The following is a 16,778-nucleotide window of genomic DNA, read 5'->3' as shown; positions in this document are numbered from 1 at the left end:
ATAATTTCAGATCTCTGCTGCGACTGTTACATGGTTTGACAATGTTAGAGGAAAATCAAGCAGTCACACAATTCTGGCAAGTGTATAATTTCAGATCTCTGCTGGGACTGTGATATGGTTTGGCTGTGTCCCCACCCAAAGCTCACCTTGAATTGTAATAATCCCCATGTGTCAAGGACCGGGCCGGGGGAGATAACTGAATCATGGGGGCGGTTTCTCCCATACTGTTCTCGTGGTAGTGCATAAGTCTCACGAGATCTGATGTTTTTGGTTTGTTTTCTTGTTGTTTCTTTTTTAAGAGTACAGTATTTCTTATTCACTGATAAACTAAAAGCCAATTTCTTGGTATTTCTCATGTATACTTCATTTATTTTAAGCAAAGCCCTGTAAGGGAAGCCTTTGCTTAGTCCTCCGACTCTGATTCCTCTTCATCATGACTAATTGGAAGTAATGAAGCTCCTAAGTCTCCTTGTCAGATGCAACCACCCGAAGCCAATCACAAAGATTGTTCTTCTTAAGGTATTTCTTGGTAAGGTATTTCAAATACCTTTTAGAGAACTGTCTCAGAAACAACAGTGATATTATTCTTGAAGCGTTCAATGTGAACAACATTCCCGAGATTTCCAGTTTTGCCATTAACTTTAACCTTCTCCCGTAGAAATTGCTCAAAATTTCCAGAATCAAAAATTCCATCTTCTACTGGATGAGTAAGGTCCAAATTAAACTTCCAGGTGGACTTCTTGGGCTTCTTGTCTTTCTGTGGCACCGTGTTGCAAGTTGGCTGCGTGAGCACAGAGTGAGATCTGATGTTTTACGAATGGGAGTTCCCCTGAACAACTTCCCCTGCATGCACCATGTAAGATGGGACTTTGCTCCTCCTCGCCTTCTATCAGGATTATGAGGCCTCTGTGGCCATGTGGAACTGTGAGTCCATTAAACCTCTTTCCTTTATAAACTACCCAGTCTTGGGTATGTCTTTATTAGCAGCATGAGAATGGACTAATACAGACTGCAACACCACTTTTATTCAAACATTTTCTTGTCTTTGATCGATCTACTCTCTCATTTCCCTCAACGTACCAAACCTTTGCACCATCCTTCAGTGCCCTTTTTAACCCTTACCTCTGCCCAATCTTCAAGAGATTATTACACTTACTACTGCATACATAAAATCAAGGCATTCTATTCTCACTCATTCCTATCTTTTTTCTTTCAGTTTTAGTGAAAAGAAAGTCTCCTTTCTCTTCAAGCCCTGTTAGTGTTCTTAACCCCTTCTCCTCCTGCCCTCTCCCAGACAAAAACAAAGAACTGACTTTCTCCTCATAGCTGTCTATCTTCAGTGTAATTCTCCCTTTGAACCAAAATTTCTCTAACATGTAATTTTCATTTTATATTCTCAACGTGCAGTTCAACCTCTGCATGTCTGACTTGCGTCTCCTGATTGCACTTTTTAAAAATTCCACCTTTTTACTGCCAAATTGGCATTTTATTGTATTTCTCTATGGCATTTGATACCTGTGTCTATTTTAGTGGCACGCAAACTCTCCATCCTGCTGGCTGTCCTCCCTTCTCTGGCCATGTCTTCCTTCTTGCTCATAAGCTCCTCTTTCTTCTCCTACCTTTAAATGTTGGCTTTTATGTAATACATTTATTTCAAGTCTTAACTGGCTTGTTATATTGTTCCTGAGTGATCAGATTTACCCCCTTCTCTTGGTTTTGGCAACTCTCTGTATGCAAATAACTAACACATTTACACCTTTAGACCAGACCTCAGGTTCATTTATTCAAACCCCCTGCTGGATATGTCAATCTAGATATTACTCAAGCACCCAAAACTCGGTGTCCAATAGAAACCTGTCCTTCCCCCAAACTTCTGTATTTCCAATCTTCCTTCATGGTACCATCATCCACAGCAACCCCAAAGATAGAAGTTATTCTTGATTCCTCCTCAAACAATCAGTTATCAAGGCCTTAAATATTTCTGAACTCTAATTTTTACTTGCTCTTCCTATGAGTTTAAGTCATTTTCTCATGAAGATTTTTACAAAAACCTCCTGCTTTTATTCTTGACTTCTCAAACTCAACTTTCCCAAGTCTGGGCCACAAATATTTATATTTATAGTACAGGGGGAAAGATTATTAGTGACTAGGTAAGGATGGTAGCAATATACAATTTAATACTATATTAAATTTATAGTAGAATTCTAATTTAATACTACATTAAATTCTAGCAGGGCCAACCCATTTATTTGGAAAATTCTAGCAGGTGTTGGCCATTTGTTTTGAAAATTGTAGCAGGGGTTGGCCATTTGTTTGGAATCAACCACATTCTTATGTGTTTGAAAAAAAAAAATGTTGCCAGGTGCAGCAGCTCACACTTGTAATCCCAGGACTTTGGGACGCTAAGGCAGGAAGATTGCTTGAGCTCAGGAATTCGAGACTAGACTGGGCAACATAGCAATAATCTGACTCTACAATAATAATAATAGCCAGGCATAGTGGTATGTGCCTATAAGCTGAGGTAAGAGGATCACTTGAGCTTAGGAGGTCGAGGCCCCAGTGAGTTATGATCACACCACTGCACTCCAACCTGGCTGACAGACTGAGACATTGAAGAAAAAAAGAGAGAAGAAGGGAGGGAGGGAGGGAGGGAGGGAGGGAGGGAGGGAAAGAGCAAGAGAGAGAGAGGAGGGAAGGAAGGAAGGAAGGAAGGAAGGAAGGAAGGAAGGAAGGAAGGAAGGAAGGAAGGAAGGAAGGAAGAGAAAGAAAGAAGAAAAGAAAGAAAATTAAGTGACACATGAAAATTCAAATTCAGCCAGGCGCAGTGGCTCACGCCTGTAATCCCAGCACTTTGGGAGGCTAAGGTGGGTGGATCACCTGAGGTCAGGAGTTTGAGACCAGCCTGACCAATATGGTGAAACCCCATCTTTAAAAAAAAAAAAAAAGAAAAAAAAATTCAAATTCAGTGTCCAAAATAAAATTTTGTTTGAATCCAGCCATGCTCATTCATTTATGTGTTGTCTATGGATGCTTTATGCTGTAACAGCAGAGTTGAATAGCTGTGATACAGTCTGTCTGGCCAGACTATCTGGAAATTCAGACATCTCGAAGTATTTACTGTATGGCCCACTAAAGACAAAAATGGTATCTGCTTATGGCATTTCTAAAATTAAATCATACAGTAGCCCCAAAGAGAAGAAAAATGATTTCAAGGTTTTTATAGTTTATAGACTCTAAAATGCTTATTTTATGTATCTTCAAATAATGCTTAGTTTACTAGACTTTAAATATAAAAGTTACCTCTGTAGTTAGTTCAATAAATGTTTGTTGAGTACCTATGTGTAGCAAGTACTTTTCTAGGCACTGAACAAACAAAGATAACAAAAATAGGCAAAAGAGCTAGAAAAATAATCTCCATAAAATTAACCAAGATTATGGAAAATTTACAAAAGAGTAAAGGTTGTGAAAGACAGGAGAGTCGTTAGCCAGGCAGGAATGCTCAGGAAAGTTCCTGATGGAAGGGAGCACTTCACTGGAACTGGGAGCAGCATGTTCTCACTCAACCCTGTTACTCTAATAAAAGTAATTCAGTTGTTATGTTCACTTATTCTTGTCCTCTAAGAAGTCATAGGAATTACCTCTTTTTAAAAATGATAACATTTTAAATATGTTGAAACTAGACAAATCGGAAAGCTTTCATTCCTTCACGACTGTTTGAAGACTAGTATTTTCACCAGGTTAATGGCCATTGCCATTTGAGCCTACAATCATAATGGATACGGAAAATAACATAAATCTGATGAATGGCGCAGCACGCAAATATCTCATACTTGTTCTCTGGATATGTGTGTCAGATAATTGTACATTTACTACTCTCATATCTCAATTAGTTCATTCAGGATGACTGGATATTAGTGACAATAAAAAAATGCAAACACCATAAAAATGTTACCTGAAAGGGCATTTCATTACCTGTAGAATGTAGAAGGCATTGCTCTCATTAGCGTCTTCTACTAAATTAGGGGTTTATGCTGCTGGACTATTTGTGGCTTAGTCAAAGCTCATAGAATAGACAGTAGGCGATAATGGAGAGGAAGGATTTATTAGCAAAGAGCCAAGTCTCCTGTCCTTTTCTTTATGTCATGTTGTCAGAAATTACTTAGACACATTTTTTCATATTTCCTTCAGGAAATAGGAGAGAACATGTATTTTTAAAAAATCACTGATTTTTTTAAAAAGAGTAGATTTAAATGTAAAGACCCTCAAGCTTTTATACTGGCCACTAAAATTTCATTTGCACTGATCCACGTACCAGCTGGAGAGACCCTTAAGTAACATGATTTTTTAAATTATTTATCATTTCTTGCTTGGGTTATACTTGCTAAGCCTACCATCTAGATGAACTTAGAGAGAAGCGGAATTCTTGACTGGAATGCATGTTAGCAGACAAGATCAGACTGGGAAAGAGTCATTAATAAGTTATCCAAAATACTGTGCTATTAACCACCTACCACAGTGGACAGTAGGTGCAGTGACTCTGAGCATGCTGAGTGTTTCCATATGTATCCTTGACTTTCTCAGGCCCCATCAGTTTCCAACACTGAAGCTTTGCCTATGCGACATGGATATGTTGGACAAATGGACAATGACTTGCTTAGAAATCAACAGAACTTGAAGGTGGGATAGATATGAAGGTTACAGAGGAACGAGTGATTGAGAATGACTGAAAGTCTAACTGACCATTCTAATTCAGCAAACATTTGTTTTAGAATTTCTTGATACTACAGTTTCCCAGGCTTTGTCTAAAGCCAAGACATTTAAGGGATCTTTAGGTAACACAGTTTATATATAAGTACATTTTTTCTTTGTTTTTTTAATTAAAATAATTTTTAAAGCTTCTCTTTTGTGGAGACAGGGTCTCACTCCGTCACCCAGGCTGGAATTCAGTGGCACAGTCATGGCTCACCACAGCCTTGACCTCCCAGGCTTATGTGATTCTCCTACCTCAATCTCCTGAGTAGCTAAGACAACAGGTGTCCACCACCATGCCTAGCTCATTTTGTATTTTTTGTAGAGACAGGGATTTTCCATGTTGCCCAGGCTGGCTCTGGACTCAGCAAAGTGCTAGGATTACAAGCGTGGGCCGCCACTCCCGGCTGGACTTTCTATATTTTTAACAGACTAGTTTATTTAAATTTTATTGCAAAGGATGCTTTTACTTAAAACATGATACAGATTATAATGTATAAAAATATTATATCCTCATTCGAAAACACATTTTATTTTTTTAGCGATGGGGTCTCACTGTGTTGGCCTGGCTAGAGTGCAGTGTCTATTCTCAGTCACCATCATAGTGTGCTGCAGCCTCAAACTCTTGGTCTCAAGCATCCTCTTACCTCAGCCTCCTGGGTAGCTGGGATTACGGGCCTGCCCCATTACGTCTAGTAAGAAAACATTTTAAAAACACATTCATGCCTTAGAAATAATATTAGGTACCATACGCCTTGGAAATAATAGAATCTAAAGCACATATATCCTTTAGTAAAGAATAGCATAGAATGCCATAACATTTGTAACATCTTTTAAATTAAATAATTTAATTTAATTACCTTTAATTTTCTAACAACCTTAATTTAATAATTAAAATGTTTTAAAGTACATAGAAAATTTGGCCCTGATTCATGTGATTTAATTTACAAACTTAAGCTTTAATTTTAAAATTTCTAAGATCTTATAAATATCCACTGGAACTATCATTCCTTGAAACAAAAATATTTACTCAGTGCCTATTATACATAAATCAGTGTGACAGCTAATTGAATAGACACAAGTGTCTGAAGTTACATATCATTTGGTGATAGAACAACAATTCAGGGCTGGGCGCGGTGGCTCACGCCTATAATCGCAGCACTTTGGGAGGCCAAGGCGGGTGGATCACGAGGTCAAGAGATCAAGACCATCCTGGTCAACATGGTGAAACCCCATCTCTACTAAATATAGAAAAAATTAGCTGGGCATGGTGGTGCGCACCTGTAGTCCCAGCTACTCAGGAGGCTGAGGCAGGAGAATTGCTTGAACCCAGGAGGTGGAGGTTGTGGTGAGCCGAGATCGCGCCATTGCACTCCAGTCTGGGTAACAACAGTGAAACTCGGTCTCAAAAAAAAAAAAAAAAGTACAACAATTCAAATGGGATGTATTGGACCAAATATAACAATTAGATAGGCTTTTTCTTTGTCAGAATTGTGAAACTTATTTATTTAGTTATGTATTATCTTAAAATTCAATGTCTTATGCAATACATTATCAAATATATTAACACTCTAAAAAATGTGTTCACTTCATGTAAGAATATGCTGTGTTAATATCTTAATATATGATGTTATGATTTTGAAGGCTTAAAAAATACCTTTATCATAAAACTAATACATAGTAATACTAACAAATAATAATAAATAAATAAAACTTTGCCTTTCTAAATACAACTTTTACTGGCAGCTGTTTTCATCCCCAAGTGTCTTTTTATGCTTTAGTGACAGAATAACTTTCTGATACGACACCTTCAGGTTTTCTCTCTAGTACGTTAGCCTGCCTTTCATTGCTTCGTAACGTCGTTGGCCTTCAAAATCTTTCCTTCCTTTACTGTTTTTCACATAATGAAAATGTACTCAGTCCTTTGGAACCTGCCAGCAGAAATGAAATAGCACTTCTCGTGTGTATACAGATGAAAGACTGCACGGCTTAGTTACTTGTGTACACAATCCCAAATCTTATAATGCTAGGACTTAGATATTCAGAGGTGTCTTCACAGTTATGTTTTTAGTCTAAGCCTATAAGAATAAACATTGCAGTAATCGCTCCTAACCCATGGTTTCACTTACTCATGGTCTACATCATGCTCTTCAGAACAGTGCATGATTTAAACTTATGAAGTGTTGATTTCTGGAATTCTTATTTCATGCCCCCTGACTCGGTCCTGTCCAGGACATGAACCAACCACATTGTCAAAGCTATTCACCAGTTAGTCACTTGGTCGCCTACTCAGTAATCAGAGATGGACTATTGCAGTATTGCAGTGCTTTTGTTCAAGGAACCCTTATTTTACTTAGTAATAGCCCCAGAGCACAAGAGTAGTGCTCCTGGCATATTGTTATATTTTATTATTAGCTATCGTTGTTAATCTTCTACTGTGCCTATTTATAAATGAAACTTTATTATAGATAGGTATGCATAGTGGTGCATCACTTAACAACAGAATGCGTTCTGAGGAATGTGCCATTAGACAAACTTGTTGTGTGAGCATCAGAGTGTATTTAAACCTAGATAGTACAGCCTACTACACACTTATGCTGAAGGATCTGGCCTGTTGCTCCTGGGCTGCAAACCTGTACAGCATGTTACTGTACTGAATACTGTAGGCAATTGTAACATAATGATAAGTATTTATGTTTCGAAACATTTTTAAAAGGTGTAGGCCAGGTGCGATGGCTCAAGTCTGTGATCCCAGCACTTTGGGAGGCTGAGGCAGGAGGATCACTTGAGGTTAGGAGTTCGAGACTAGCCTGGGCAACATGGAAAAACACCATCTCTACAAAAATTAGCTGAGTGTGCTGGTGTGTCCCTGTAGTCCCAGCTACCTGGGAGGCTGAGATAGAAAAGTCACTTGAACCTGGGAGGTGGTGGTTGCAGTAATCACTCTCCAGCCTGGGTGACAGAGTGAGACCCTATCTAAAAAAAAGAAGAAAAGAAAGGAAGAAAAAAGGGCCAGTAAAAATACCATATAAAAGCTCCATTATAATCTTATGGGACCACTGTCATATATGTGGTCTGCTGTTGAGACCAAAACATTGTCATTATGTAGCAGATAACTGGAGATAAAAATATGGCCGGTATATTTAGAATCTGGTATTATTTGCAGTTTCAGGTATCCACTGGAAGTCTTAGAAGCCCTTGGATAAGAAGGGACTACTATACTTGTATTTTCTTAATGTTCGGTCAAAATATGGCTAAATAAAATATCAAAATAAAAAACAGGCCAAGCGCGGTGGCTCACACTTGTAATCCCAGTGCTTTGGGAAGCCAAAGTGGATGGATCACGAGGTCAAGAGATCAAGACTATCCTGGCCAATATGGTGAAACCCCATCTCTACTAAAAATATAAAAAATAGCCAGGATGGTGGTGCGTGCCTGTAGTCTCAGCTACTCAGCAGTTTGAGGCAGGAGAATCACTTGAACCCGGGAGACAGAAATTGCAGTGAGCCGAGATTGCACCACTGCACTCCAGCCTGGTGACCGAGTGAGATGCCATCTCAAAAACAAACAAACAAACAAAAAACAAAACAAAACAAAAAAACGGTTTTCCTATGAGACCCATGTCAGAAAGTCTAATTTATTGTTCTAGCAAAATAACATATAGTTTGCATATATCCATAATATAGAAATATGATCATTTTAAAATCTTAACTAATAAAATGTTCAAATAAATTTTCTCCTTTACTTATCAATTTTCTTTTTCAGGCTGATTTTGGAAGAAGTTTAACATTCCTGCCATTGACTTGTTTCAAAACAAATTGTTTCCTAGGTCAGTATTATTTCTTTGTACAAATAAGCAAGTGCGATTATATGAATCTTGTGTTTAGACATCAAAACAATCAAACTTGCTGAATATTGCAGCTGCTCACTCTTCATAGCTAATCCCAGAATAGTAGGTGTTAATGTATACTATTTAATGGACTTTTAATTTTTCTATAATCAGGGAGTTATAAGGAGCAAAACATGGCAGACACGAAAAATGACTGAATTTATCATTATTAAGTGTGAAATATTGAACTATAGAAAGGCGTGGAATTATATTTTCTACTGGATATGTTAACTACAAATTGTTTTATTTTAATACCTTAACATAAATTTATGAAACTTTTGTGGAGTAAAATATTACTTTGCTTTTACTTGTTAAACCCATGTACATTGGAAGAATTTAACTACATTTTTAAGCAATAACCCACAAAACATCATAAACATAATTTAAGTTCTTTTTAAAAAAGTTGTAAGTGCAAAATCCAGTTGATAGGTATTCTCCACTGTGAGACTGTTAGAAATCACAAGATGATTCAGAAAGGTGGCTAGTTGCAAAATAAACATCAAAAATCAGTAACATTTTTATAAAAGAGCACTAACCAGAAAAATAAGGGAAACATTATTATTCCATTCATGTTAGCAACAGATACCTTTAACAGTATAAGAAATGAATACAAGCCAAGATCGAGGCTTTTGTGAAGAAAAATCACAAAATCTTCCCGTGGTATATGAAAGGGATATGAAAGAGGACTTGAAATAATCAACTTATTTTTGGCTGGTGAGATCTAATAGTCAATTTCTCTTTAATTAGTTTGTGGGTTAATACAATTCCTATCAAAATTTAATGGGATTTTATTTTGTGTTTACAAATGATTCCAAGGTCATGATAAAGAATAAATAAGCTAACATAACGTCTGTGTTTGTATATAAGTACACACATACACACACAGAGAAAGAGAGAGAGTGAATGACGGAGAACTGAATTTTTATGCATTTAAAATTATGTCATATAGAACTAAAACAATTAACAAAATGTATAAATTCACTGATAGAACAAATCAATGACTGCACTAAAAAGTCCCAATCTACCTACTTTAAGAACTTAATATATAATAAAGGTGTATTTTTTTTTAATCTGTGAGGAAACAGCAAACTCTTCACTGACTTACACTGACAGTTGATGTAGGTTATCAATTTTGCAAATGAAGAAACAAAAGCACAGAGAGGTTAGGAAACTTGCCCACAGTCACACAGCTAGTATTCAACAGAGCTAAGACTCAAACTTAGGCAGGTTCATTCCAGAGTCTGAGCCTTTATCATTTTACTATCTCTTTCTAATATTTTAATTTTTACAGAAATCTTATTTTACAAAGAAAATTGGACACAGAAGAGTCACATAACTTCTCAAGGCCACATATCAAGTAAGAGGTTGTTTTTAAAATTTGGACAATAAAATTAGTTATTTCATTTTTAAAATGGTTTTTACTAATGAAATTAAAATTTTCTAAATTCAGATCTTTTAAAATGATCAGATTATTTTTTTACAACAGGACCATCAATTATCATAAGCTATGCCTAATTCAGTGTCATGTCTGCTGTTTGCATAAGAAATCTTATTGTAAGAAATCAGAAACGTCGGCCGAGCGCGGTGGCTCACGCCTGTAATCCCAGCACTTTGGGAGGCCGAGGCGGGTGGATCACGAGGTCAAGAGATCGAGACCATCCTGGTCAAAATGGTGAAACCCCGTCTCTACTAAAAATACAAAAAATTAGCTGGGCATGGTGGCGCGTGCCTGTAATCCCAGCTACTCAGGAGGCTGAGGCAGAAGAATTGCCTGAACCCAGGAGGCGGAGGTTGCCATGAGCCGAGATCGCGCCATTGCACTCCAGCCTGGGTAACAAGAGCGAAACTCCGTCTCAAAAAAAATAAATAAATAGATGATAGATAGATAGATAGATTAAAAATTATTTTTATTTTAAATAAAATTCTCCAAAATAACCCTAGTTCAGATTTCATCTCCTTTGAGATTTTTTTGAACTTTATTTCACTTCTATATCCCAACCTTAAAACAAAATTCGGTGCCTCTTTTTCATGATTTTGTTTTTCTCTTACCTGCTTGAGCACGGACCCCACTGTTATAGGTCTCTGTGAAAATGTTTGCTGCATCAAAAATCAAAGGTGAAGCATAAATTATTTGTATTCTCAGTGCATGTCTGGCCTGTAGCAGAAGCTCAATAAATATTCCATATGGTCTTGAATCTATTCGTCTATATTGACAGAGCATCCTTCTACACAGTGCAAAGCTGGACGTTACTGAGAAATAGGCAAGAGCTTTTGACCCATAATCTCCAGAATCCAGAAGGGAGCAGATAAAACACCAGTCATAGGAATTTTGAAATCTAACTTCCAATCTTGGCTCTATGACTTTTTAGCTATGTGCCATTGTGATTCATTTATGTTTCTGTAAAACAGAAATAATATTTACCTCCCAGGGTTTTTGTGAGCAATAAATGAGAAAATATGGTAAAAAGACAAATTATAAGGTCAACAGTGTTTATTCTATTAAAATTAACCTAGCCATTTATTAAGCTGTTGTAACATGTCACCTTTTCTGCCAACCATTCTATATATTATTTTATCTAATCCTCATAAAAACTCTTTATTCAGCTAATGATATCCTAATTTTACAAATAAACTGAGATTCAGAGAGGTTAAGTGAGTTGCTCAAGGTCACACAGCTAGAAAGTAAGAGACATGGAATTTCAGCTCAGAATGCATGATTACAATCTCTCCTCTTAGACACTATTATTTTTTTCTTCAAAGCAATATCTAAAACATTGCAAATCATTATGCTCAAAAAAAGCTGTATATTTTAATTCATAAATACTAAAAAGACATAGATTTTGCAGGTGGCAATACAAAATAAAGACTTCCTAGATGAGTTTAGTTTGGAGCTGAAAATGACCCTGCACTAGTAGAATCAGGATAGAGAATGCCAAATGACCTCCAAGTTTCCTGTCTATTCCAAATATTGTTTCCAGTCTATGAACTACTGAATGTTTCAGTTGAATGTCTAGAGGACTGTTCAAGCTCAACAGATCTAAAATTAAATTTATCCATCTTTTTCTTCTACCATTGATACAGAAGCGGGGCAGGGAAGTGCTGGGAGAAGAAGGGGGCGTTCCCTAGGGAAGGCCCCACCTGGCCTGTGCCCATGGACCTAGGTGAGGAGAGGCACTCCTGCCCTCACACCCAAAAGCTACATTTCCAAGACCGCCCTGGCCTGCCACATCCCCATCCTGTGCCTATAGAAACCCCCAAGACACTAGCAGGCAGACACATGAGTGGCTAGATGTGGAGAGAAACACATCAGCAGAAGAAGGCACAAGTGGCTGGACATCGAGGGGAGCATGCCAGCGGAGCAGCACGTGACAGACGTTGGCACAGCGGCAGGCCATCACCAGTGGAATGAGGGGGAGTTTGGCCGGGCAGTCGTGGAGGAGACCTCAGGCTGTTCAGCAGCCCGACTCGTAGAGAAAACCTTCCCACTCCATCCCCTTCTGGCCTCCCCCATCTGCTGAGAGCTACCTCCACTCAACAAAACCTTACACTCATTCTCCAAGCCCAGGCGTGATCTGATTCTTCTTGTACACCAAGGCAAGAACCCAGGATACAGAAATTCCTCTGTCTTTGCAACATGGTAGACGGTCTAATTTTGCTGGTTAACACAAGCCGCCTATAGAGACAAAACTGAAAGAGCAGACGGTAACATGCCCACTGGGGCTTCAGAAGCAGTAAACATCCAAACCTAGACACGCTGCCAAGGGACCTGCTTGTCCACGTGCTCCCCTAGAAGTTTGAGCATCACTGAAGAAGCGAACCATGCCCCCATCACATCCCTATGAGGGGGAACAAGGGAACTTCTCCCGGTTCACCATGACTTCTATGCTACTCTCTTCCCCATCCCCGCTCCCATTATTGATTTCTTTCCCTGTGTTATTGCATTATATCTACGGACTACAACTCCACCCTCTCCCAATAGCTCAAGTCAGAAATCTAGAATTCCTGCTTCAACCTTTTCTCTCTCTCATAATGTTTTCTTAAATTACCCCACTTCTGCTTCTTCCAACCTTTCCTACCATATAATGGAAATATCCAGTGTTAACTACAGCAGCCTGTATCAGGGTGAACCCCCTCAATCTGTTCTCCAAACTTTACCCAGAGGAGGGATGCTGGCTGAAGTTTGGAACACTCTTCAAATCAAGCTGCTCCTTCAGGCAATTATTTGAAAAGATTCTCTTTGCCTTGAAGTGGGCGCTCGGGGGAGCAAATCTTTTAGCACATTTTACAGTCCTCAACAGAACTTTCTCCTATTGTATTAATCCATTTCCACACTATTATAAAGAACTGCCTGAGACTGGGTAATTTATAAAGGAAAGATTTAATTGACTCACAGTTCAACATGGGTAGGGAGGCCTCAGGAAACTTACAATCATGGCAGAAGGCAAAGGGGAAGCAAGGCACCTTCTTCACAAGGCAGCAGGACTGAGAAGTGCCAAGAAAAGGGGAAAAGAACCCCTTATAAAACCATCAGATCTCGTGAGAACTCACTCAATATCACAAGAACAGCATAAGGGAACTGCCCCCATGATTCAGTTACCTCCACTTAGTGTCTCCCTTGACAGGTGAGGACTACAGGGATTATGGGGAGCACAATTCAAGATGAGATTTGGGTAGGGACACAAAGCCTAACCACATCATCTACCCACCCTATTGGAAACCTCCTGACAGCCCCACTATCCTCTAGCTACACTGAACTCTGGCTACACTGAACTAACCACAGTTTAAGCTTTTTGTCTTTGAAATTCTTTCTGATGGGATTGTGCCAATACCCTCTCCACCCCACTCATTTTCCTCTGCCTGACTTGTATTAAAATTATCTGTTTATTGTCTGCTTCCAGACTTTAAATTTTATGCTATATTTTGCAGTACTTAGCCTAGTGCTCAGCTCCTGATGCAAAATGACTCTCTCTCTCTCTCTCTCCCTGCCCCCTTCTCCCATTCTCCATTTCTTTATTTATCTTTCTATCTCTCTCCATCTCTTTACCTACCTATGTTGGTAGGTTGTGTATTATACAAAAGTAACATCTAACCAGTTTAAAGAGAGGTCATTCTTTGACTGTGAGTCAAGTGTTCTGATTTTCATTATCTAGCTTTAATTTTATTAAGATAGCTCATCTTCAAGAAATGTCCCCAAACTTCTACCTAACAGCAGGTTAATTTTTATACGATACAATTTTTAAGCAAAATGCATTTCTCTGTGCTCAGTCACTTCCCAATTTAAAGGTAAATGCAACTTCTAAAATACTTAATAAAATTTTGTTGTGACCACAAAAAAAAACTCTATAGTTTACTTCTTTGTTTTTGCTTTGTCCAAATGACTTCCCATCTTGAATTCAAATTCTCAGCCCAAAGATTACAGTTTTTTAAAGCTGTCAACATATATTTATATTTATCTAACAGAACATTTTTGAGGACCTATCATATACCAGGCACTTTACTAGTTTGTAAGCATAAACAAAGGTTTTGAAAATATCTTCAATTTCTAGGAGCCTACAGCATGTGGAGGTTGATAATGTTCACATTAGATGAAATAACATCCAAGAATGTCAAATCCAATGTTTGCTATATGGAAGGCACTCAGTTAATGTTAGAATAAATAATCAGTACATGATATGGTAATTACTATTTTACTAGTTTCTTCAGAAACCTCATTCAACATCCTCTTTGCATCTGAAATTATATTATAGAATACAAAATTACAAATATATTAACCAAATATATTTTTATTTCAAAAACTAGCATCTCTAAGTTCACAAGCATCTAACCCATATCCCTAACAGATTTGCATGGGGAGGACTATTAATGCTATATTAAATAAAAGCAAACTGATACACAGAAGCAAATTCAAAACCTAAATCATTGGAATTATTTTAGCTATTTTGTTTTTGTCCTAGTTCTAATGTCACTGAAAAATTTTAAATGGCTTTAAAGTAGCACGTTTGTTGTTTTCCCACAGATTAGGGAAATCACGGTTTACTGGCCAAGTCACTGACCTTCCAAAATCCTGAGTTAAAATCCTCTTAGCCCAAGTTGTTTTAATGTGAACTTGAAACAAAAACTCAGAACCTCAGAAAGGAGATCTGAAAGGCACCTTTCTGTAAAACAATTGATTTGCTTCATTTCATTGAAATGGCTAATGCTTTGATGGTTCCTATTTACAATGGCTTGTCCTGCTCTTCAATGGAGTTGATATGTTGGAGTCTTTAACACCATAAACTTGATCAGAACTTCCTCAGTAATAAACAGAAGGGTTTAGGGGGTGTGCCCCTCCTCACCAGGCCTCCGTAGCCCATTTGCTTACCAATTTGTAGCTAAAGACATCGAGAATGGTGTTCTTCATGCTCAACTGCCCCAGGTAGTTGAAAATAGTTCTGGGAAGCTCAATATGCAAACTGGTTAGGAGCCTGAAAGATGTCAAAGAGAAGAAAATTTGACCTTTCTTAGTAAAAGGCTATTGCTCAGTTAAATTCACTTTTAGGTAGGGAAGTTCCATAACATTTATAAAACACATGAAGAATGTCATTTTCCTTGTAATTGACTTCCTAAACAACCCAAAACCAACAAGCTGGAATTCTAGTTTGTAAGTTGTTTCTTAATGCCAAAGATGTGTCAAATTTTGTATTTCATCTCCTAGGTCAAAATGTGTCAAAATTCACGCTTATGGTGAATCCCATGATTGAAATACATGCCTGTCAAAGAGCCAGGGACATCAAGGGACACACGCCTCTCCTGTACATTAATGCAGACAACACTGAGGCTGAAACTTTAGCTGCTATGGGTCTGGGGTTTTTGTTTCTTGGTTTTTCCTTTGCAACTCCACTCTTTTGGAGTTGTTCTGGATGACTGCATTTCCTTTCTTTACTTTTGAACAGCAGATCTGATTTACTTGGGATCACATTGGAATGAAGTTAGATGAATTACTGAATTAATACAAAATGCTAATTCACTATGCTCCTCACCCTTTTTTTTTTTTTTTTTGGTAATATCCAATTTTTGTTGAACGGGTAGATCCTATGACAAGGCGCAGCTCTTGCCCAGGTGACTTTTCCTATCAGTTTGCAAAGGAATTTTGCCATGGCAGCATTTGGGTCTGTTATAGTGAGTTCAGGTTTGACCTAACTGAGTCACTACCAAAAATTCCTACCAATACCCTAAAAAGTGAAATAAGTCCACCGGGGTCATACGTCAGTATTCAGGGATAGAAAAATTATCCTCTGCAGGTTTGCAGAAAATCCTTGACGACTGACGTCATCGCAGCCCCGCCACACTCCTGCCTACAAAGATTTAACCTACCTCCTTATAGAAAACCGCAGGCCAGAAATGAAGGCATGTTGTTCTGCCTCACTGTGAATTCTTACTTAACTTCTCACCTACATTTCAACAAAACTTCTTTGTGATTCCCAGCCCTATTTTTAGTGACTGCCTCTGTATTTAACCTACTTCTTCATGTGATAAAATAACATAAACTGACTGGTAGATTCTTCATTAAAAAGATGACAGTCATAGTAACAGTATGATTCATAGTAAAAAGTCATTTGTGCAGGAGACCAAAGATGAGATAAAACAATTGCATTCGGGATTTCTCAAGTATTCTTAATTTGAATAAAATAAGCAGCTTGGGATTGTTTAAGTCATCTTTGAAAGCAAATCCCAACCTACAAGACGTATTATGGATCAGAAAGCTTTTGTGTAAAGCTGTTCATTACCAAGGGAACATTACAAGGGAGGAGTTCTAAGTATTAAAAAGTCAAATCAAATTACAAATCAAATTAAACCATGATATTGGTAAATTTCTTCTATTATTTTTAATATGTACTGTGTATGCATGTGTATATGTGTCTATGTGTATGAGAACAATATACTACTTTATGTCTCTGCTATCCAAACTGTCCAGCAATTGATAAAAACAAAAAACTAGAAAATCTTATTTCCAAATATTCTAATATTTGTCATTAGAAAAACACATACAAATACTTTTTTCCTTAATTTTCTTCCTTAGGAGCTTAGTTTCCAGATAAATAAGAGAATATTTACATAAATAAAAATTAAGATAATTAAAGCTAAATTATTCTTATTAACT

At 37.7% G+C, this 16,778-nt stretch overlaps 1 pseudogene; it reads right to left on the bottom strand.

Annotated features, from left to right (window-relative positions):
• Positions 1–403: 403 nt before the first annotated feature.
• On the bottom strand, positions 404–3,964 carry LOC100401510 (ribosomal protein eL22-like pseudogene; annotated as a pseudogene).
• Positions 3,965–16,778: the final 12,814 nt, after the last annotated feature.

Source organism: Callithrix jacchus, chromosome 19 (genome assembly GCF_049354715.1).
Source record: "Callithrix jacchus isolate 240 chromosome 19, calJac240_pri, whole genome shotgun sequence".
Classification (NCBI taxonomy): Eukaryota; Metazoa; Chordata; class Mammalia; order Primates; family Cebidae; genus Callithrix; species Callithrix jacchus.
The sequence above is the reverse complement of the archived record's forward strand: the minus strand, read 5'-3'. Positions and strand labels throughout refer to the sequence as shown.